The 25,492-nt window shown below is 42.6% G+C and overlaps 1 protein-coding gene across 1 annotated transcript in view; it reads right to left on the bottom strand.

Moving 5' to 3' along the window:
- Nucleotides 1-21,610, bottom strand: part of znf609a (zinc finger protein 609a) — a 70,247-nt gene extending 48,637 nt beyond the window's left edge. Inside the window, 1 exon segment of the mRNA XM_038705322.1 lies at nucleotides 21,227-21,610. The gene's annotated coding sequence lies outside the window, so the exon portion shown is untranslated.
- Nucleotides 21,611-25,492: the final 3,882 nt, after the last annotated feature.

The following is a 25,492-nucleotide window of genomic DNA, read 5'->3' as shown; positions in this document are numbered from 1 at the left end:
GGCTCATTAACGTTAGCGCTCCTCCACTGAATAACACGGCATTAGCTCTGTGGCTAATTTAGCAACGGGCAGCGTGAGCTGCTGTAACGTTATTTGATTTTAGAGAATATTTAGCAGTAATGAACTAGGGCTAAATTGCGAGGGCCGTTCACTAGAACTCCCACACTGTTTCAGAAAGAAATCCACAATCACTTCTGTCAGCAGCGAAGCTTTTGACAACCAACTACTGTAAGTGAACATTGAACACACTGCGGTGAGGCGGGAGGAAGCCGGGAGAGGAAAAACGGGAGGGTTAGCAAGTCATGAATGTTCTCAGGAGAAGAGAAGTGATTGGGTCCGTTTTCCATATTATAATTATTTAAGTCATGTAATTAATGTGACAAAGGGCCGACTCACCGCTAACACAGCCCTCCCGGTGTTTCTACACGCTGCGGTCGACTCCGGTCAGCTGACTGTCTTTTCTGGTGCAGCAGTGTTGTTTACAGAGGAGCTGCAGAGCGCCCTCTGGTGGGCAAACTATGCAACACTCATGACATGAATGATGGATCGGTCTCAATGTTTCTTGATCATATATCTGTTGTTATTAAACAGCATATCGGCAGAAATATCGGTCTGGCTCTGGTGATGGTGACACAGCCCTGGTTTCACCCCTGAACCCGCTGCTGTCCGGCCAGCAACACAGCAGGCCTGAGTCACCGCAGAGCGCCGCCCTTTTAAACAGAAATGTCAAATAAATAGACACGGAAAGAAGCCTGGATTCTGTCCATCTGCTGAGGTGAGCTGGCAAACTTCCTGTCAGCCCTCCGCTAACTTGAATGGGGGCAAAATAATAATCGTGTGGCTCTTTTAGACTTTCAAAATGTTATCGACCGAACGGATCAAACTGATTGTGAAACAAATCGTGTCGTGATGCTCAAAAGAAAGTATCCACTGTTTTACAGCCGCTTGTTTCGCTGCTAGTAAAACTGGCTTCAAAGCACGGAGCACTTCCTGGGAGCTCAGAAGAAAATGTGAACCAACCAATTGACCTGCAGGTGAACTTTAGGCTCCTGTTTACAATTATTTACATAACTATCAATGTTTTTGGGGAAATGACTGAAGGTTAGAATATAATGTTATAGAGCTAAAGGTGCTGTAAAACATTTGGGTGCACCTAAATGAAAAATTGTTGGCACACCACTGCAACCAATGCAAGAAGTTAGTCTGGAGCCCTGCCGAAGCTTAAGTTAAAAAAGCCTCCAAAGCTGTTCAGGCAGCTCCGTCACAGCAACATGCTTTAAAACTCACAGCAGATATAAAATATGTATTTACATTCTTCATCTGCAAAATTCACCTTTTAAGGAATTTGATGTTTAGATAACAAGCTGCCTGCTGAAGTGAGTCTTCTGATTTAATCAGTGATCGTCTGCGGAGGAGAGAGGCCACCTCAGATCTGTCCTTCCGTCTGTACATCCATCCGGCCTCAGACCGGCTGTTGCTGCTCTTGTGGTTACACAGATCTGCTCTTGTCTGATAAAAGGCCACATCGTGAACAGACAAACAAAACAACCTCAGAAAGCTGTTCTCACTATCTGAATGTACGAACAGAAGCATTTTATCAGCGTGTAGACCAGATCATGAGCTATCAGCACCCTCATCAATTTGCAGGAAATGAAAGAAAATACGAGCCACACAGCGACTGCAAGGAATCACCTCTGAATGTACGACTATGCAAAACGAACAAACAGCGTAATTCATAAAAACTGGTGTCGGGTTGGAACTGAGATCAAACTGCTGATCGGTCACAGCCTTCAGGACGGTTTGCTTTCTCTGAGCAGCCATCACATCTAACACCAGGGTTAGCCGTTGTTACCAGCAGGAGTCAGAACGCGTAAGGAAATCTTCAGTTATCAGCGCCTTCAGAATAAAAGCCGTAGTAATCTGTTGCTTGTAATATCACGCTCAGCCTTCAGCTAATTAGAGGCACTGATTTAAAGCAAAAATGGATGCAGTTCTGTTCATACCGTGCAGACACGTTCACACATGTGCAGTCAGTACATATGATCCGCATGGTCGTAATTATTAGGTTACACAACAGGTGACAAACTTTTACATCACGTACCACTGTTAAAAGGTTTAATGATAAACCAAAGTTAAATTCTCAATTTCAAATTTTAAATATCATTAAAACTAGTGGCCAATATGTGTTTTTCAATAGCTGATGCAGATACAGTCCCTTCCAAAAGTATTGCAGGGCGGGCACCTCACGATTCGATTACAATTTAGAAAGCTGCGATGGGATAATAAAACGATTCTGGATGCATCTTTATTTCCTATACAGGATTTCTTCTTGGTAATATTAAAGCAAAGTATTTGTAATGGTCCAACCAAGCTGGTAGTGACGACATGTGGCTACTAGTTAACGTTACTTCCTACAAAGCTGCCAAAATAAGTACTATTAGATTTCCTGCTCAGCTTCCAGACGGGAGTCTGAGGCTCCATCCACGCTCCTGCGTTTTCGTTTTAAAACGGAGACCTTCTGCTACGTCTCCGCCTCTCGTCCAGTCTAAAACAGCGAATCCAAAGACCTAAAACGGAGAAGTTTCACAAAGCTGCTGACCCCGTTTTGGTTTTACACTCCGGATTAGTGTTTTAGTGCAGACAAGTGAAAACGGAGGACTTTAAAAATGATGATGCAGACGCTCACATTTTGGCTTCCTGATTGGGTCTCATCAGTCACGCAAAGCAGAAACACGGTGCTACTGACAGTTTTAGTTTATTGAAATATTTAGTAGTGTGTAAATAACACACCTGCTGCGCATGTGGCCGTATTTGCTTTGCGACGCCTCCAAGTGCAACCGAGGTGAGAAGAGCGCCGACGTCGAGGCCCTCAGTAACCGCAATTAAAATAAAAAACAACCCTGAAGTATTCTCAGCAACTTCAAAACCTGCCAGGAATGTTATTGAGAGCCGTCATTTTAACGCTTCAGTCAAAAAATGCAAACACCAGGAAACACAGCTTGGCATTAAAAATAAAAAAACGTGATTACATAACCGCTAAAAGTGTGCGATTTAATAAAACAATAATAGCGTGCGTCTCCTCTCTCATTTTCTCCGCCCACACTGGGCTCTCGCGTGTAACCCTAAAAACAGACAGGCCTACAGTGCAATGAGAAAAATGTTTCATGAGCAGTGTGCGAGTAACTAAGTAAGACACAACAACCTACCGTAACCCCCGCCCCGCCGCCAATCGTTCAAAACATAGTCGAAGGCGCCACCGGAGCACCGAGAGAAATGCTCTGTGGCAGAGACAGAGAGACGGCAGCAGCTGAAGCGGTCAGACGGAAGAAGACAGGAAGCAGATAAGGAAGGTTTTAGTTTGGCTCGCTGCCATTTAATGTTCAAAGTGTTCAACTTTTCACAGAGCCGACGTGCTTGTCAATCACTTTTCGTCAACCGACCAATCACGTGCTACAGCAAATTATTAACTGTTGAACACTATGATTACTGACCAGTTTAGAGACCGATGTAGAGCCTTGCACAAACATTTTTAAAGAAACAACCCACAGAAATAAAACAGCTGTAACTGGGTTTCATACTCAACAAGTGGTAAAAATGAAATTCTAATGATTATTGTTATACTAACAGTAAACTATTAAATAAACATTATAATCTCATACGTTAATTTATTTTTGGCTGCCCGCCACAATATCAACACTCATCGCCACATAATGATGGAGTTTTTGGTAAAATCGTATTTGATTGCAGAGCGGCTGGTAGTCAATATCGACTGCACGTGTTATTGTTATAAATATTGTTTCACTTTGTTCAAGTTGAGAAATACACATTTCAAAATGTCAGTATTTTGCACATTCCTTGAAAATTAAGCAAGTATACTCATAGGACCATTTGTTCCATTATAAATCGGCTCGCAAAGTGACTTTTTCTCCAAATTGTTCAGCTCTAATGTGAAGCGTCATGGAGGTCACCCTTCACCTTCTCTAACAGTCAAGTCACAGTCATAACCCGTCAAGTAGTGATCGTAAGGGACTCATTACAGGACTTTAGCTGTAACGATGACAGAGAAACAGCCTCAGAGGGGAAGTCTGAGGAACTGTGAAACACGTTATATGACCGGGCGAGGGGAAGACCTGCGTTAACATCTGTGAGGGGTTTCGGTGCAGGATAAATCTACGAGATTAGAAAGGAATGAAAGCGACGCTGAGGTCGCTCCGTTTCTGCCGGACAGGCGAGTAACGTTAGCTTCGCTGTTCCACGTAAACGCCAGCTTCAGCGTTACCGTCTGTTGTCGTGGTCGTGATGATCCCGGCTGGTTAGCGTTGTTAGCTTAGCCCCGGTGAACAGAGAGAAACGGGTCAGCTCCATGTTCAGCAGTAAATGTACAGTAGAAGCTCCAGAGGCCGGTGAAGAAAGACTGCAGCTCCTCCGGACTAAAGAGGAGCTCCTGTGTGCTGCTGCCAGCTGTTGAATAAAGAGAGAAGGAGTTTGGCCCCAAAGTTAGCACTGACTTCGGCCCTGCAGATAAACAGTCGCTCCTGTGCTTCCAGCTCTTTTCAGTCTGTGTTTTTGTACAAACTATTTCAAATAACTCTAGTTTTTTCCTCCGTTGTGTTTTGATGCTGCGTTTGTGAGCTTACACATGTTGTTCGTTGATGTTTGTTCACTAATTGTAACTATTGAAGTTCCTCTCGATAAATAAACTAGACTCCGCGCCTTAGATTGAGAAAAGTATTTTGCTTCAGTACATATTTAAATATTGTCAGGCTTGTTGTCACACCTTCTACAGTGCTGCTAAAACAGACGACTGGTTACCATGGCAATGCGCCTTCATGAGTCTGTTGATAAACAAACTCTCTGCAGAATCGCATAGTTTCCCTTTAAGGCAGGAACTCATGGTTGAAACGATTACCGGTTTAACGGTAAACCATGGTAAAATTCCCAACGGTTATTATTATTTGATCTAGATGCATAATTCTGGTCTCCTTTGAAAGGCCAGGAGCTAAGGAATATAAATCCATTGTACATTAACATATTTATTTTACCATTACAGACTACATGGAGATGCAATACAGAAAATATATTTTCATCCTCGCCTGGGGAAAAAAAAGCTCTATTTTAATGCAGTAAACCATCAAAACCATCATAAAGTAGATTATAATGCACCTGAATATCTTCTAATCCACCTGGAAAACAGCTGTAACTGTAAATTTGATGAAAAGAAACTGATATACAACAGTTATTACACAATCTTTCATAAATATAGCAGGCGGATGTTTTGGCCATATTTACTGTTTATGTTCACTTTTATTGGGAGTTATCTTCAAAACATTATTTCTCTCCACACAATCACGTTCCAAATAACAAAAAGTTTCCAAAACATTGAAATATTGATAAAAACAGACCAAAAGCACTCCCATGCTTTATAGGCCACAGCTTGTAAAGTGTGGCGGACAAACTACAAAATGTCGTTACAGCCCACCACTGTGGGCTCAGAAAACAGACTGGGAGCCGTCGAAAAGCAATTACAGCAAGTAAGTAAGTGTTTAAGTGTTATTTACACAGTACAAAATATTTGAATAAAAACACCAAAACTCTGTCAGAAGCATCGTGTTTCTGCTTTGCATGACTGATTCCTTGGGTATAGAAATTTGAAAAATACTGCCACATCCCGTGTATAAAGAGAAGCACCCTGAAAGCAGGCTCAAACCACCGGCTGCACGGACGCGTCTCCCTTTTCACATTTTGCTGGGCTTGTAAATCAAACTCAGTGCTGCAACTTTCAGGTTAAAAATACCTTAATCCCAAACTCGTGCACCAGTCTGTATAGAGCAGCAGCAGCGGCACAGCAAAGGCCTCCTTCAGTCACCATCGCACTAACCAGCAGCCGCACGATACTGCATTTGTTCGCTAAAGAGACCAGGAGGGCGGAGGAAATGAAAGTTAAACCACCAACACCTGAGCCTCTGAATCAGGTCTCTCACGCTCTACATAAAAGGGGACATCCTCCATCTTGTGCATAAGAAAACCTTCACCTGCAGGCTTCGTCACGCAGCTGTCTCCGGCAGCAAGTGGAAACACCCTGTCCGGTTTCAGCACATGAAGTGGAATACGTACCAAATCATGTGAAATCAGAAATAAACGAAAGGTTAACCTTGACTGGAAAACACAAAAGTTTCGTTCTTTTCTTTCTTTAGACATTAGCAGACAGACACCGGATGCACACTGCTGTACGGGTTTAAAAATAAACACACTTTTAAGTCTCAGGCCGAGCGGTTTCACATGCTTACCAGGTTCTCTTCACATTGATCCTCCACCCTGGAAGCACAGAGGTAACTCAACAACCCACAAACTGCAGCAGCAACACAATGAGATCTCGAATACAGAGAGGCCCCGAGGGAAAAGAAACCACCAAACTGTGCAGTCTCGTCCTCTCCGTCTGGATCTACTGTCGACCTGCTCGGGCAAACAGCTGCAGGGTCCGAAACACCTCATTTAAATGTCTTCGCGGTTGTCTGTGTCCCACCCCTGAAACCTGAAAATACGCTGGCGGGGTTAAAACGTGAACGGGTGTTACATTTCTGCTTTGTGTTTTTAATCGACCTGTAAGCACTGATGCATCTCTCTCTCTCTCTCTCTCATATATATATATAAACGATTAAGTGTTGCCTGATGACTAGTCACCAAGATTTATCCATTTTATTTACAAAACTACTAATTTTAATTTAAAATGTAGTGAGTTCCTGTTTTCCAACAGTGAGTCACAACTCTCCTGCTGCTACAGTGAACATCACAGCAGCAGCATGTCCTGGTGAACTAGAAGGTAAACTGAATGTCCGTGGGCATGTGTATCGCCCAGGATCTGTCTGGCCAATGTACTGGGTTGAGCTGCGAGTCATTAAACGTCACCTGACACACACATCATGGCTGAAACTGCAGGAACAGTGCTGCGTGGTCAACAGACTTCTCTCTTGGGTATGAGCTCCTCATTTTTGCTTCCATGGGCTGATTCCTGTTCAGTGTCCTCCAGTTTTAAGTAAACTTCACTCTCCTCCACGTTTATTTATTTTGAATACAAATTTCTTCTCCGCAACACATGCTGTTTATCACTGGCCTCAGCGGAGAAATAAATTTGTCAAATTTGTTGGAAAAAGCGATCTCAGAAAGCAGCAGACAGTTTTGCAGTTGCATTATAAATTTGAAGGTTGTATTTAGGCTGTCAGAGTCAGACTGAGTCAAACGGACGTGAAATAAATGAAAGAGCTGAAGCCAAAGCAACTGCCATTTTGTTTGCATAAAAAAATAAAACAGCAAACACCTTTTGTGAACATGTGAAAATCTTCTAAATGTGCATTATCAAGATTTTATATTATATAGGTAATACAACGACCCCGTGGATAATTACATGAAAACAAGTCTTTAGACAATGAGCCCAACAGTCTGTAGCGTTTCTAGATGTGCCGGTTGGTTGACTAAACGGCGTAACGTGTTACATCATGTGCAGCGGACGAATAGACTGCCGACACACGACGCACACAGCAGCAGAACAACGTGTAGCGTTTTTATATACAGTCTATGGTTTTTACAAGAGCAGCAGCACTGAGCGCTTCAGTTTACACGCTGTTAGCAGGTCAGACAGACAAACCAAAGCTGAAAGTTAACTCACCCTGCGTTCACTATCAGGTCATTTTCTTCAATCAAGTTTCCCTCAGCACTCTCATAACAACTAAAATAGGGCCGGACTTCAGAGAGACTGTAAAAATCTCCGCAGCGTCTTCCGGCGTGTTGTCATGGACCCAAACAAACCCACGCTGCATTCTGTGCATGCACGCCTGCTTCTGGGAGACGCTGGACAGCGTTTGCCGTGAGATTATAATACCTGGTTACCATGGTAATTAAATGTGTACGGTAATAATAACCTTCGGGAATTTTACCACGATTTACCGTTAAAACGGTAATCGTTTCATCCCTACTTCCTCCTTAAGAAAGTCGTTGTTTTTACAATGAATGGGCTGAAATTTTAGCCATGTCCAAGTTATTTTAGTCTTTTTTTAATAATGAACAATGTTGAGTAGTAAACTAGCGATTAATCAGCAGATACCAGCCGATATACGTCATCCTGAATGACAGCAGATCTAATCTAACAGCATTACAGGCTAGGGTTAAAAATCTATAGTTATACTGTAGAGAATAATGCGGCTGAAGGGCGTCTGACAAACTGAACCCCGCTGCCACCCTCTGAAATCTACAGCAGAACCCAAAGTTTGTTTCTTTTTCATTCATTAATAAAACACCAAATTACTGCTGAGAGAACATGTAGATTAGATAGCTGAAAACACCAGCAAGACATTTTCAATGAGCAGCGTCAGTGTTTCAGTCTGTTCATTTACATTTCAGACTTTAAAAAACTGGAACTGAAAAAAACGACTAATAGAAACTAACAGACCAGCCATGACCATCAGTCTCAGATTTATATTTTACTATTTAAAAGGGGTAAAATCGTATTTCGGTTTAGAGCGGCGTGCAGTGAGTTGATTCACACTCGTTTTGTCTGTTTTCCAAACACGATGGGTGTTTCTGAATACCCAGTTCGGCTCAGGAGCAGCAGACTTGATGACGGCCGGACCCGTTAGCGGCCGGGACCTCACATCTCCAAAAACGTCGTAGCAAATTCGTGAGAAATCAACCACAAATTGGAAGTTCAACAACTAGTATTTCCACATAAAAGACTACATGCCGTGACACAGTAATATGACTTACAGTTGTGCCGCTGCCGCTGGTGCAAAATGCATTCTGGGACGCATGGCTATCCCAAGCCCATAAAAGTCACCACCCGACGCAGGCTCGGTAAAACGGACTGAGCGAGAACACGTCCGGTATTTGACTGTACTTGGCTAGATGCAGACTTTTGACAGGAACAGTACTCGGGCTGCGACTGATGACGTTTCACAAATTCAGACAAGAACGCAGACTGAGAAACAGCTAATGGCCCCTCCTCTCCGAGCTGTCAAGGTTCACACACACCGTTAACAGCCGCTAGTCAGTATCAACTGTTGTTAACTCTGGTGCTGAATGCTTGCTCCCTCAGTCTGGACTTCTTCGTCCCACGCCATTTTCTCTCTCTTCCTCCACTTTGCATCATAATCCTGTCGTGTTCACACAGCGGAAGCGCAAAGTGCGGCAGTAATAAATGTGTGTGCGAAACAGTGCGCTATAGAGTGACATGGATTGCGTTGATGCTTTTTTAGCATAAACGATGAATCGTTTCAGCCCTAGTGTTTTTAAACGCTTTACATTCAAACCTCGAATCAGGAAAACTGCAGATCTACCGAGGCTGCGACCAATAATTGTCTTCACTGTTGAATCTGCTGATTATTTTATTCCTGGATGTCATGCTGTGTATGATTTGCTGTGTGAATTCATTAGAGCAGTGGTTCTCAAACTTTCACGTCGAGGACCCCTTAACTGACACAAATTAGACCACGGACGCTCGTTTGATAAGATTTTGGCCCATGATGATCGTCCATCTGATTGGATTTTGGCTTTTAGATATTTTATTCCAGAAAGCGTGTGAACTCTATGACCAAAACAGTCGTGCATTCGGTCACTATGTTCCTTAAGGATGGAATTATAGTGAAAGAAATGATTCCCCTTTTTGCCGGGGACCCCCTGGAACCTCTTCAAGGACCCCACTTTGAGAGCCACTGCATTAGAGGAAGAGATGCTACTGATGGTCGTCAGTTGATTGCAAGATCATGTGATCACCCACCTCTCCACCCAGCTCTCTCTCTCTCTGCGACCAGGAGATGCAACCGCTAAACTCCAGCTCCACCCTGAGATCTGCACCGCCCTGACCTTTACCTCCTTCTCTTCTCCCTCTCTCACACATGTGTCTCTAAGTGAAACCTAAATGATCAAAGCATCTATAGGCGGCGGCCCCGCAGACCCTGTGCTTTCTGTTTAACTGCTGTCTCTCCACCTGGTTGTTTAGCTGTGGGTGAAACAGAGGCCTCAGAGGACCAAAATAGCAGCGTGTTGAGATACAGATAAAGATAAAGAGATGTGTGAACTTACTGCAGCGTGGTTCTTCATGCTATATTTGCTTTCTGAGACCAGTGTTTACACATCTTTTCAGGTAAAACTTAAGATATTTTACTGTAAAACAAAAGATGTCACGAGGAGATCTTACGGATCAGTATCTGGGCTAAAATAAAACAAATGTCAAGTGAGGCTTTCAGCCAACTTGTACAAGAAAATGCACAGAAATGTGGTCCTTACATCAGCATTAAGTCACAAGCAACAGCTGAGCAGTTTTGATCATTTCTGGGTTTCCCCCAGGTCGTTATTTAGCAGAAGTGGTAATCGATTACTTCATTCAATTAATGATGTGAATGTACAATGTGACTGCTCAAACACCGCCGTCTAAACAGAAACCACACTCTTAACGTAAGGCCCAGGTTCAGATAAGTAGTGTAGGCTAGTTAGTATGGCGGCTGTAGCTGTGATTCACTGTGATTATAGATTATGGACAAGCTCAGCGATATGTTGCTCAAAACAAGCTGCTTTCAAAGATTTCTTACCACAAGCTGGATATCTTGAGACAGGTGAGCAATAGAAACGCACCATATGTTTTGTGATATGTCCAATAACATGGACGTCTGGCAGGCAGTCCTGTAGGGAAGGGGGAGGGACCACCAACCGCTGTTTAAACTTGTGAAAATGGCGGCCGAAGAAGCTGCAGCGGTTTGCAATAATCATCATCAATCCCAGTTAGTGCTCAAAGGTGCGTTTGATTTTAAAAATTACTCACCACGCAGGTGCATACAAGGCTCCAGACTAACTTTCTGCATTGGTTGCACTGGTGCAGCCACATTTTTCACAGCACAGTATACTCAACCTTCTGCCATTTCCCATACACACTGATAGTTGCATATTACTGTAAACAGGAACACCTGCAGTTAATTTACTGCACCTGGAGAAAAATGTAACAAGGCGGCAACGCAGACCACAAGAACTATGGTTGGTCGGCTTAGCATCCCATTTCCTCAGAGCTCCCAGGAAGTGCTCCGTGTTTTGAAGTCAGTTTTTCTAGAGGCCAAACAAGCAGCGGTAGATACTTTGAGCATCACAACCCCCACGTTTCACTATCACATCCATTCGATCAAGAACATTTTGAAAGTCTAGAAGAGCCGCGCAATTATTTTACTCCCGTTCAAGTTAGCGGAGGCTAAATAGATTCTTAGATGCATCGCGATGCAGACGTGGAAGATTCGTAATCGATTAACAAATGTCATAAATGTATTATTTAAATGTTAACTGATAACGTAATGGTGGAACTGGCGAAAGTGCAGCACCCGGACCGTCTGTGGCGTGCACATAACAGAGACCAGTGTCATCCGGTATTGGGTACCGCTGCGGAATGAATGACCGCCGTACTAAAATGTCACGATCCCTTATATCGATGCGCAAGTGATGATTTTAACTCACACACTGTGCGAGCATGGCGACACCCAAACACCCAGAACATGACGGTGAAAGTTAGTGGAGAAAAATATTAGCAGTAAGTTTTAGCAAACATCTCCCCTGTATAAATCCAGCGTCCCATCTCTGCTTTTGATTGGCTCCCACCTTCTTCCAAAAACACACAGATGCTGCCGACAAAAAGAAAAGATTTTTGGGTCCACTCTGCAGTCCTGGCATAGTGTTCACAGTGCACTGCATGTTAGTGTAGTAAGGAAAGTATCCGAACTGAGACACTCGGGTTGTTAATGTGCAACACTACAGGTTTAATTGGCTGAGCGCTGCGGTGGAGCTTCTCCTGAACTCCTGCAGTGTGTCTGCAACACAGCTGTCACATCTGATGGAGGTACCAGGTCCAAATTCAGGAGGGAACGTCTGGCTTTACGTCGCTGTCCTCACTAACGTTACTATTTATCATAATCACAGAAACAGACAGCATTTATTTTAGCGTGAGACTTTCTTTCCTTCATATTCAGACTGCCATTTTTGTCATTTAATCATTCAGCCTGACATCGTGTTCTTATTACCATTTTCTGTTTGGGAGATGGGGGCAATATCTTGACCTAACCCATCAGTAGTAAGTGACACATCGACATCATGTTTAGTTGGCGTGGAGGCTGCAGTAGTGACAATGACAACTGAGGAAATATGGCGATGTAAGGGTTGTTATTCCTGCAGCTGCACTGATCTCCCCAACGCCATTTGTGTGTCAATTTTCCTGTTGTTATTTTCTGCCTCTGGCACAGGTAAACCTGGAACACAGCCCGCAAACTTTGCATATGGGCAACGAGTCAAGAGGTCTGGGAGCAGGCTTTCTTAACATAGCTAATCACAATGCAGACACAGGAATCCTGAAGTAAAATTCAATACCTTTGCAATATATTTCAAGACTGCCGCGCCACTTTGAGCTGTAACAGGTTAAGTCAGCCACACACCTTTAAAAGGGGCAGTGTGGAGTTTTTTCAATAAATTTAAATATATTTATAACCTTTTTATTGCCTGTGTGTGAACATGTTGTAACCTCACCTACAAACTGAGGCATTCACCAACTGTCTTAAGTTGCCTGTAAAGGCCTAATGTTTTTATGCCAAGGACTGGTTGGATTTCCTGCAAAGATCCATCGTCTTACACAGGCTGTGATGTTTATGTGCACAACATTACTGCAAATCATGTAAAACACAGTGTGATTTTGTGTTTTAGTTGCTTAAACTAGATACTGTTCGCTTGCCTGCAAACACAGACCAGTTGATAACTACCTGACATAGCTGTTATTTACTGTCAGGCATAAATATGGAAATGGTATAACTCTTGGTTGCAATCTGAAACCTTCCTGCTAGAAGCCACTAAAAACTACACAACACAGCTTTAACTTACATTTACTATAAATTCATTTGGAGACTGTGAAACTAAATCTTTTTTTTGTGGTAACTTTCATCGACCACTTGACCAATACAACAGAATTAAAGAGGCCAAAAGGGAACAAAGCTCAAGAGAATAAACTGAGTGATGGAAAACAGTGCAGTGTAGTACAGACATTTGCATCCTGGCTCTGGCTAAACCTACATCTGTCCACTGCAGAGGCTCCTTCCACAACCTGGAGGAGGAACTAGTACACATGACTATTAGTATTTTGTTATAACATTAAATTAAGAGTATATTGTTAATATAATAGTAAACTGTTAGTTTGATATCAATATATGAATTATAGTTAAAAGTACAGAATATACAGCTTATATTAATTATTAATTATATTAATTCCAGTTACAGCTGTTTCAGTTCGGGGTTGTTTCGTATTCATGAACTTTGTGCAAGAAAAATGCTCTACATGGTAGTTAGGATTACTGACGAGTTAGTAGCCTACTTAAAATTAAAGGTAGAGACTAACTATTTATACAGATCGACGAGTTCAACATTTGGAAAGTTTTCTGTATCACATCAACCTTTTTTTTACGTCCCGCTCCATCCAGGCTGTGATTGATCTGCTCACGAAAAGTAACACTGACGAGCGCATCGGCTTTATGAAAAGTTCAACGCGTTTCAATAAAAGGCAGCGATTGAGCTTAACAGCCAGCAAACCCAAACGCTGCTTATATTTTCCCTGTCGTCTTCTGTCTTACCGCTTCCACTGCTGGCAGTGCATCTCTCTGCAACCGGTCCAATGGGAAAATCCCGCTGTTCCAGAGGGCTGTTTCACAAAAGCAGAATTTAGAAATCCAGGATAAGCGATAAAGCTAGGCTTGACCTAGTGTGGTCAGTGCATCCTGGGTTTAATCAGTTTCAAAAAGGCCAAACCAGGCTCAGAAGGTGCGACTATGTCAAGCCAGGTGGAAGTAATTCAGATAAATGAGCGTCAACTACTTTCTTCAAGAGACCACACGGTTGATCACAGATTCATTGATGTTGAAACCCATTAAAGACGTGCGCAGCGTACTTTATTCGCTGTTTCTCACATGTGTAAAGGTTTACGATTAAAAAAATGCACATAATAAAAAAAGAAAGAAACACAGCCGCAGTATTAAAACAGCGAGAAAAAGCGTGGCAGAGAATAAAGGACCGACTTAATAAGTAGCTTAAAGTATCACTAAACTGAAACTGTCAATTAAAATGTTACCATGAAGTATTTCTTTTCCTCATAGTATTGTGTATAAATATATATATAGTAGGCTTGGCAGAGAAGCTGGAGGTCTGCCAATTTTGTGTGAAAATGGTGTACTTGTTAAGTCAGTATGGATAATAGATAATAAGTCAGTGATGTGGTGCTCATAGAAAATACTGTATGATATTTTTAACTTGACCCTGAGGCTTTAGTCCTACAGTCTGACAGCCAGTCTGCCAATGTAGTTTAAGTATAAGGACATGATGTGTGTTTTACAAACTGTCAGATGTCTGAACTGCACACACTTGAAAAAATTAACAAAATAAAAAAACAGGACTTGGACCTAGATATGGAGATAAAAAGAAGCCAAAGGTGATCCTTGCAAAGCACGCTGTAGCATGACTGTAGCACGATGTATTAATCATTGTTTTCTCTCCCGAGCTCCCAGCAGACCAGTGATCCCAGGGAGAGAAAAAAAAGGTTTAACAACATTGTGTGTCTCCTCCCTGTTGTTTCATAAAGAAACAGGGCAAAATATAGTCTCTTTACTGAAGTGGGCCTGTAATTTGGGAGTTTTATTCAATTATGAAACCTAAAAAACCCTATCTATCTATCCTCTATATTGTGTGTGCACCATAAATTTCTTGAGTGACATAACGTCCGGTTCTCATTTTTAAAGGCACAACATTACAATTATGACTTATAAATATTTTTAGCTTCTCACACATTCAGTCGGTCCACTATAAGCTGCCACACTTTCTTATTACTGTGCCTGAGTTTATTTTATCACTTTTCTTTACATGTGCTTTCATTCCACGTAAATCTACTCGCTGATGCTCGTTGTGTGCAAAGTATGTCGCACGTGTCTTCTCCAATTATGAAACATTAGAACTACAAACTGCTATTTTAATACAGGCTAATGAAAAATATGCAAAACAAATACATCAGAACATGGAATAACTGGAAATAAACCCCACTCTGATCAGCGTGACCGCTGACTGAACAGATAAGGGACCAGGATTAACTAAGCCTGGCTGTTAGCCTGCTCCGGACCAGGCTAGCTGCACAGAATAAATCGCCATGGTAACTTATGCGCTACTGCTTTCATGAAACCGAGTCACGGCTTAATTCAGCCAGGATATCTGGAAAATCCCGGCTTAATCAGCTATCTTGGTTTTGTGAAACAGCCCTCTGATCGCCAGTTCAACTATGTTTTGAACGAGTAGCACTGGGGGTCCGGCGTGGTGGCAGATTACCGTCAGTTGTAGCCTACTCGTAAATCATTTTACCGGTTCGCACGGATCTATTTTTAGGAGCGTGTAAGAGCGCACGGTAGATCCCTGCACCTAACGTTACACAGAATAATCCCACACACTCGCTAAGCACTGCCCATCTAGGATTTTATGCTATGCAGTACAAATTAATACATTCACCCGTACTTTCAGCATACAGTCTTTAAGCAAACAGGTTTTTCACATTTACAAATATATCTACAAAACTGAATACCTTGTTAAATGTCGATTAAGACTTTTTAATGGCCTTAATCTTCACAAAATTGATTTATTACCTTTTAAGACTTTAAGACCCCCCTGACAGAGTTTGGTTGCGCAAATTCCATCTACTTTAATAACAGTATATGCGTTCAGGACACTAAAATTTCCCACAATCATTTTTATATCAATGCGCTACTAATTTCCCCCTCACACAGTCGCTCGGCTCGCTTCCTCTCCTCATTCTTCAAAAGGACATCTTCCGTTCAGAGTAACGCGTAACGAACGATAAATACTCAGGAGATGTCTTCTGGTGATTCTGATGTTTATCTATTTCTATGTGGCGGTACAGACCAGTCTAATCCCTCCTGCCTGGATGTCAGCTTGCCGCTTCGGTTCTCCGGAGGCGGCGGCAGAGCGGCTGGCGGTCACAGCTCAGGCAGCTCTTCAGCACTGCAGCCGTCACTGAAGGACCCCTAGAGCCGCGTGGCAGCGCTGGGCAGGCTGGTCGGGGTGATGGCGGGTCACGCAGCTCTCAGCTCTTCTTGAAGCTCAGCAGAGTTTTCTGCCCGTCTCTCCGGCCTCCCAGGAGGTGCAGACAGATCGGCTCATGTCAGCTTCCTGTTGGTGTCCTCCTCCAGGGCAGATCCTGCTTGCAACCCGACCGTCACGTAACACTACAGAAGCCTGCACTGTGCAGCAGATAATAACCGGGATCTGTGTGTCCACAGCTATTAATACACACTTCACTGGTATTAAAACGTCTTGCACAGGGCGATGAAGTGGACTCACATGACTGCAACTGCTGTTTAAAGTGGAAATATGTTAAAGAGGCTAACGTGCAGTGAAAAGTGATTTCAACTCATCCACAAGTGTTTTGTATGCTTTTGAAAGGAGGTGCACGGAAATAACTGAAAGCGTCAAAATCTGAGACGTCTGCTGGAATGGAATTTGTGTGTGGTGGAAACCCTGATGTGCTTTCACAATGTTTTCCCTGCAATAATAATAGTATCACAACACATGTGATTTTACTATGCACAGGGCTGGACCTGCCACTGTGGCTGCTGGGTTTTAAAGTCCAAAAGCTACTTCCTTCTTTGAACCGGCAGTGTGTAACTGCATGTGAAGAATAATAAAACAAGATCTACAATATTAAAGCAATAGGCTATTTAACTTCATACGGTAAATATTTAAACTTGCAAGGAAAATTCTGACATTCTCTCTCTCACACACAGGACCAGAACTATAACTTGTTTGAGTATCGGAGCGCAGCTACAGGCATGTGTGCACTGTTAAGTTTTGGCTCATTTCGAAGGTTATATAACCAATGTTCCTACGGTGGCAAGTTTAAATACGTTAGCAGGGTTTGGTATCAAGAACTGGTTCCAAGTTGGAACACTCGAGGATTCACACAGTGAGTTTTAGTGAGGAATGTGAACAGAAACAAGTTTAAAGAGGTGATATTCTGCTTTTTGGCTTTTCCCCTCTCCTTTATTGAGTTACATTCTTTTTTTGTGCATGTAACAGGTTTGCAAAGTGAAAAAGCCCAAAGGGAGTTCCCATCTCCCACAGAAAACTCTGAACTGAAAACAGCTGGTTTGTAGTCCAGCCGCTTCCCTTTTCATCCCTGTGACGTCACAGGGATGAAAGCTAAACGCGCCTCATTTAACGCTCGCCAAGCGGCTCCTCAGAAACAGCGAGCTGCAGCACACAGCTCTCCTCTCCCTTCCAAACACTAGCTACCCTCCAGGCAGTCAGTGGACAGAAAGTTGTTCCTGTGATGTAGAGACAGAGCTCAGTTAAAACTTTATGGATACAGATTAATAACTCACCGCTCTGAAACTCTCGCTCCAGTCCGTGTTGCCGAGCCGGTCGGCAACACGTACGGCTGAACCCGAGCCGTTTGTCGGCTTCTCGCCGACCCGCCCTTCTCTGCTTCTGATTGGCTAGTAGTCCTTAACTAGGAACTGAACATGTGCAACTCCCAACAAAGATCATTTAGAGACTAGATGTATCACTCCACAGCTAAAACGAAGCCTTCAACACAGGCTGAAAAGAGGAGCTGCAGCAATGTGCAGTAGGACAAAAATATAACCATGGAAACCTGCTCTGGTACAACCTCTAAATAAGATGAGGAACCTGAAAGTGAGCAGAATACCAGCTCTTTAAGAAACTAAAACAACTTGGTTGAAGTTCAGGAAAGATTGTAGCCATGGTTCTAAACAGTGTTGTACAAGTTCCAAGTTGTACCAAATTTACAAGGATTGGATAAAACCTGTGCGTTTCTGCTTCTTGGTTCGTAACCGTCTGCATGTTTCAGCTCCTGATTGGACTGCAGCAGTGTTTCGCATTAATTAACGAGACTATGGCGACCAGCCACAGTCTAATTTGTTTTAACATTAACAAACCATCAAGCAGCTCATCTGCTGCCGTGATAACAGATCACAGGTAGAATAAAATATGGAAAAAAAGACGAGTACTGTGTCTTTTAGGCGGCTTTATAAAACATACTGCTGATGAAGAAAGTGGAGTAGACAGGCAGGGGGGAGACAGAGAGAGGCGGAGGAAGCCGTTGTGTTTACCTGAAGTGTAGCCTAGACCTCTTGCGTGTCTGTGTGTGTGAACAGGGTTTTAAATCTTTACATTAGTTGACTTTCTTGCCGTTTCATCACCATTTACACAGTTTTTCATAGATCCATCCTCTTTATTTTGCTTTTAAAGTGCAACAAATTAATGCACTTTAAAATGTACATATTTTTCTTATGGTGGAGCCTCACCCCGGACCCCTCAGAGGGTCAATGTCCACCCACCATAGTCCCACAAAATCCTGTGGGAAACACTGCTGCAGTGAGCATTTTACAGTCCATACAAGTGTCCCTTATGTGACGTCTACAAATGATTCACATGTATTACATGCAAGAGGCGTCACTTGATTTTGCTCATAAAGCAACTCCTTATACTCAGTCCCTTTCTAACCTCATTCCTTCTTATCATGGCTGATTTGCTTGTCTGTTTTGAATAATACAGAAGATAAAGAGCTTAAAAAATTATTGCATATTGAAATTGCAATATTGACAAAAAAAAACGCAATTAGATTATTTTCCTAATTCGTTCAGCCCTAGTTTGGGTCACCTGAAAATCACCAAAAATGACGATATAGTTTGCAGCACTAAGAACTGAATGTCTGACAAAAGCAGCTGTTACTGTAGGAGGAGTTAGGGACCGTCTGAAAAGTGCAATATGATCCATTTCAATCATCAAAATCTTTTATGTTTTTCCAACATAGAAATCTCAAGACAACTGCCAACATAGTGAGCACCCTTAAACATTTCACGCCTGAGAGTTTGTAAATCATCCTCTCACAACTTTCACAGCTGTTAGTCATTTTCTGTTATGTTCAGATGTTTTTATTTAAAAAGGAGTGTACAATGAAATACATGGGATTTATAGTTTTACCGTGGTTGGTATCAAGAATCGTGGATTTTTGCTGGCATTAGTAAGTTTCTGGTGTCGTGACATCCCTAACTCACACAGGCAACCCCTCTGTGATTGGTTTGAAAACAGTCACATGAAAAGACCTCAGACGAGCCTTTCTTCCTCGTTTGTGGCTCACCACTTTTGTTTACATCTTTCAGTACTTGGTGCAGGAAAAAGTTGCTTTAAAAAACAAATCTCCTTTCATCGTCTGCAACCAGTGCTGCTGTTATTCCCCCCATTACCAGCTATGTTTCCTCCCACTGACATAAAGAAGAGTACATATCTATGAAACAAAGACTAACGGCTCTATATCTGACTGCATCAGACTTCCAAGTTCAGGTTTATCTCTCAAGGCCACAAGTTCCCTGATGCACAATACTGAAAGAAGGCAGCAACAAATCATTTAGTAAGTACCATCCTGCATAAGCAGATTGAGTCATGTAGTCCAACAGTGCAAGTCAGACGTCTGTCTTGCAGAATCCACCTCCTATTCGATCAGCCGATATCCTGTATGTGTCAGTAGATTTAGCAGAAAGATAAACATGCGTTGTTTAATGCCTGTTACGTCCCTTTGTGTTCATTCACAACTATAATCTTTTATGTTGCTTCAGAAGTGTCCTGTTTATGGAATTAAAACAACAATGGAGCTTAGTTTAGATTAAATGACCATCACACACTTTGATAGAGTAACTTTAAAGGCATTTAAACTAAACTTTCTTCTAGTAGTTTAGCCCTATAACTGATGGTACATGCCTTTCATCAGCAGCTTATGTTATGTGACTTTAACCACGCTTTAAACACAAGCCTATAGGCCATAATTCTAGTACCATGTTTCAATGAGAGAAAGATAATTTGTATTAATTGTGCTGCAAGTTACAAGTTAAGCTGAACCTGGCAACCCAGTTCAGGGGACGTGTAGTTAGCCTGCATTTACATTATCTTACCGATTAGTGTCCGTTTAGGGGGTTTAGAGGACAACAAACAAAAGCAATACTTAAGTGCTAATTATCTGTGGGGGGTACGATAGCTATTTGCATACGTAAAGAAACAGAAAAGTGTCAGTAGTCCCACGAAGATAGCTGACCAAGCTACCGTTAGCTGAGCTCATCGGAGGGCTAGCTAGCTAGCGGCTGGCTCGTCGGCCCTGCATCTCACTGCCCTTTAGCGCACAGCTAACATGCACACAAATAACACCTTACAACGGCTTTATCCTAATATAATTAGCCTCAAAGTCACGCAACAACATTTATTTAAGAGCCCAACATCGAATAATATGAAGATATCTTAGCGCAACTTGTGCAGCTTGTCAGAGGCCCGCCGTGGCCCGCTACGACGCTAACGAGATCCATTATCGGACGCGATGGTGACATTTCAATGTTCCCGGGTGTTCGCTTTGCAGTGAAACAACCATTTTTACAGTAACCGTTACAGCATTTAAGTGTGACATTATACACGCCAAACCAGGTCTGAACCACTGCGTACAAACGTCGTACAGATCGATTATATAACTGGTAACCTGACGTCCTATTTTGTCGTGTGATGGACAATTATCGATGCGGCGCTCTCAGCCTCCCCTGTCAAACGTATACATCCATTATCGGACAAGGGCTAACATTTCCCCCTTAACAGTATACGATGTTTTGCCTCCTTTATATCATTAATTCCCGTTTCCAGCACCACTGCTGTCATGCAACATAAAGGGAGGACCCACACAAAGTTAAATAAGACTGATAAGGAGTTTCTAAAATACAATAGCAGCTTGAAAACACGCTAACGTTAAACATCCGAGTGCTGGTTAAACACAAACACATGACACGAGCATTGTAAGTTAACGTTAACTTTAGCTATTAAAACGTGTGACTAACAGTTACACAAAACAGAGCACGTATTTCTTGATATATTTAAAATGAGTGCGAGTGTAGTGGTTAAAAATGTTCAGGTGTCAAAAAAAGAAACAAACGGGTCAGACGGGGACGTGTCCGATGATGGACGCATGCCCCTTAGCTTCCCCGGTCTCTCCAGACAAAGACAGCAGCTAGCCTGCCGAGCTAACCCCCGGGATAGCTAGCAGCAGGCGATCCCGCGTTTCAAATAAACTGGATCACAAATTACCACCAAGAGAGCCGGCTTCAGCGGGTCCACTTACCCCGTTAGAAATCCCTATCCGACCAGTGTTCATGTACACTCCATAGGTTCCGATAATCCCAGTGAAAACAGTTAAAAACCAGCTCCCCAAACTGGCGGATCGAGCAGGCGGACCAGTCAACGTGCTCCCAGCTCACTGGACCGCAGCCATCACACGGTCACATCCCGGGGAGAAAACTGGAAAACAGCGGGAAACACCGACATCTTGGACTCAGTTCTCGGGCCTGGAAGACAATAAAACCGATCCCGGGTATTCCATGACTGGATGTGATATTCCCAGTTTCCAGACCGACGTTATCCCCCGTTAACAGACGCACAGACAGCCACAGACAGACGAACGGCACCGTGGGGCTAAATGGCTGTTGGGTACAATGCAACAAACCCCGGAGCCTGGATCAGGGGAGACACTGGACCCGGACTCAGTTCAGGGCACGGCAGGGACCCGCGCGGATTACGGACTGGATTCATTACACCTTGTTTCACTGACCAATAACCAGAGGTTGGGAGAAACGACTTACATGTAATTTAATTACAAAATAAATGTTACTGAAACCCTTTACACTCACTGGGGGGGAGATGTGTAATTAAATTACAGGTACTTGTTCATGATTACATCAGGGATAAAGCTCGGCTACATTGGGGTGGCGATGGCGCAGTGGATAAATGCCTACCAACGTGTCCCTGAGCAAGACACTTAACCCCCCAGCTGCTCCAGAGGCGTGCGACCTCTGACATGTATAGCAATTGCAAGTCGCTCTGGATTAAAGCGTCAGCTAAATGAATAAATGTAGATATGTAAAATGTTTGGGCAAGTTGCTTTCAAAATGTAATACATTATAGATAACTAGTTACTGTCATTTGAGAGTAATTAGTTCCATCCATCCATCCTCTAACGTTTATCCGGGGTCGGGTTGCGTGGGCCCCAAACACTCCCTTTCCCGAGCCCCAATTACCAGCTCTTACTGGGGGATCCCGAGGCATTCCCACGCCAGTGTGGAGATATAGGGTATATATCTCCACCCCCCCCAATCAATGTCTATTTGCTGACAAATAAAATAATATTTTATAGATTCTCTTTGTATCTTGGAGATGACCATGCTTAGGGTAACATAATATAAAGTAAAATAAATATCTACAGTTGACAAATTAATTTGTTTTTAATCAATGGTGTGGTGCAAATTACAGATAAAATAATCTACAGCTAGCTGGTTAAAACCAAGGGGATTAGAGACCTATGTTGTAGAAGTAAACCTGCCTGATGTTATTAGCTTTCCTGTAATTTATTTCTCGCTTGGCAGCTAGTTAGCTAGAAATGTGAGCATATGTGAGTTTATAACCTCAGAATTTGACCTCAGACTTTCTGATAGTGAAGCTGCTGGTTGGCTGACGGGGCTGTCCAAAGTCTAAATAACATCTAACTTATATAGATCAACCATGAAGGGGAGCAGCGACCGGGGGGGGGCGTCTTACCCCCAAAATAATAATCTAGCATTTTACTACTTTAACCAAAAACTATTAAAAGCTTTATCTCTGAACAAAGTTATGTTAAGGCTCCCCTTAATGTAAATATACAGATATATAAAAACTGAACACAATAAAAAAAAAATTACAGCTTATTTTAAATGACCAAAAAATTTGATCAACTTAGGTCAGAATGGCTTTTAACAAATAACTTCAAAAATTGATTGTGTGAATAAATATATGTGAAAATAACTTTATTTGAATACGTATTTTCTTTGATTATAGATTTATTATTTTTGTAGATGTATTATTCTGTGGTTGCAGTATTGTGTAATTATGGCATTTAGGGTATAAAGGGGTAGGGGTTTTACTTCTGTAAATGTATGTATCTATGTAAATAGAGGTGTTTAACTATTGGAAATTATGGAGTTTAAGTTTTGTTGTTCAATTGGTTTTTTTTTTTTACCACCATTTTATTTTTGCTTTGTTTTTAAGATGTGCCTGCATAGCTGGGTTCTAGTGATGTGCAGATCGCAGTTATATCTGAGGATCGGTGGGTGTTTGAACAGTCTGATTACATTTACATTTATTCAACACTTTTATCCAAAGCGACTTACAATTGCTATTCATGTCAGAGGTCGCACGCCTCTGGAGCAACAAGGGGTTAAGTGTCTTGGCCAGGGACACAGGGGGAGGGGGGTGGGATAACAGGGGGGAAATAAGAGGAGATGAGCTCCTCTGTAGTTTGCAACCAATGAGACCTGCACTCCCTCCCGGGGCCGTTGTCTCGGCTGTAACTCGTCCTCATCTGACTGGAGTCACTGGATTTATGTTCAGCTGGTGAGTCTAATCAGTGATGGTCCAGAATCTAAACAGTTTTTTTTGCTCAGTTGAAGACGGAAGGAACGACACGTTCTGCTGGAGTTTGTCTTTCCTCTCTCCAACGAGCTTCCTCTCCTCACACACACTGTTCCTCTATCACATTGACATAATGCATTCCCTAGACCTAAACCTAAGTGTAATCTGGACCCTAAACTCACATCTTAAAGGTTCAGTGTGTAGGTTTTAGTGGCATCTAGTGGTGAGGCTTGTGAATTGCAACCAACAGCTCAGTCACTGCTCCCCCCTCCCTTTGCAAGCGAGCAGGAGAAGCTACGGTGCTGCCTTGCTCTGTTGGCTGTTGTGATAAATAATACGTGTGGTCCTCCATTTGTCCAAATTTCACTTCTTTTGCTTCTAATAAACCAGATGACTACTGCTACTGCTACGTTTTCAGATACTGTAGAAACATGGCGGTGCAACATGGTGATGTCCATGTGAGAGATAGAAATGTCTCCATTTAGTGTAATAAAAACATAACGGTTCATTATGTAAGGTCTTGATACACCACTGAAAACATAGTTAAATGTAAATGCTCCGTACTTGTATAGCGCCTTTCTAGTCTTTTCGACCACTCAAAGCGCTTTTACACTACATCTGCATTCACCATTCATACACTCAGCCTAAGTGCTCAAACGGAAACTAACATTAACACACATTCATACACTGGCGGAACAGCCGCCAGGGGCAATTCGGGGTTCAGTATCTTGCCCAAGGACACTTCGACACGCAACCAGGGGGAGCCAGGGATTGAACCGCCAACCTTCCGATTAACGGCCAAGTTATGGATCTTATATTGCATTTCTGTCAATAGATCCTCAGAAATATTACACACTGGACCTTTTAAATCTCATAAAGAAGTCTGTATTTAGGCGCCCGGTCCCCGCTGGGATATAAAAACAAACACACACACACACAAGTTTAATATAGGGATCCCAGAGTAGTTACCCCGGCAACAAGGAGAGGATAATGTTGGCTTTGACATGACATCACTACCTCTGTCCTTCCTACCTCCTTCACACACACACACACACAGAAAGGTGATTGTGTGTGTGTGTGTGTGTGTGTGTGTGTGTGTGCTTTCCATCTGATTACACTTTTAATCAATATCCTCTGCAGAGGGAGAGAGAGCGGCAATTGCATTTTTATTTGAATCTTCTCTGCTTTTGTTCATTAAGGACGGGCTGCACAGAGCGCCAGAGGAGTGATGACAGAAATAATAGAGGTATGATGGGGGAGTAATGGGGGAGGGATGCTGCAGTCACATCATTCAAACTCTATGGTTTGAACCAATTCTTTGGTCTTAACGCTAAAATGTTCGAGTCACATGGAGACACATGTGCACATGTACACTTTTGTACATTAGAACACTAATCAGTAGCGTCAGTGTCTCACTGGTCGATCAGATTCTGTCCCATTTTTTAGGTCCCTCCAAATGTGACCAAGAGACACAGCTGTCTTTTCTTGCATCACAACACAAAGTTGGTCCAGACGTAATCAGTTGCCTCCCTCCTGAGCAGTGACGTTGGTTTAGGGGGACACAGATATGCAAGACAGGATGACCCAGGTACATAATTAAAATGTCCTCGTTTAAAAAGAGAGTAAAACAAATGCATTCCACTTGTGTTTAAACATTTATTTAGGCTACACAAATAGGCAACTCACTTAACGAGGCTGCCAATGAGTTCAAAGAAATAGGACTTGTTTTATGTGACATAAGCGATACACTGAAAGAGTTACTTAATAAATAGTGTTGTATTTTTATATTGCGTTTACAACACCCTATCACATCCACACATTAAGGTGACAAACATGTGATGACAATATACACTGAACAAAATTATAGATGCAACACTTTGTTTTTGCCCCCATTCATCATGAGCTGAACTCAAAGATCTAAAACTTTCTCTATGTACACAAAAGGCCT

Source organism: Micropterus salmoides, unplaced genomic scaffold, assembly GCF_014851395.1.
Source record: "Micropterus salmoides isolate LMB-PRFRI ecotype aquatic unplaced genomic scaffold, ASM1485139v1 Ms_hic_scaffold_8, whole genome shotgun sequence".
Classification (NCBI taxonomy): domain Eukaryota; kingdom Metazoa; phylum Chordata; class Actinopteri; order Centrarchiformes; family Centrarchidae; genus Micropterus; species Micropterus salmoides.
Note: the sequence above shows the minus strand (reverse complement) of the source record. Positions and strands in the feature narration are given on the sequence as shown.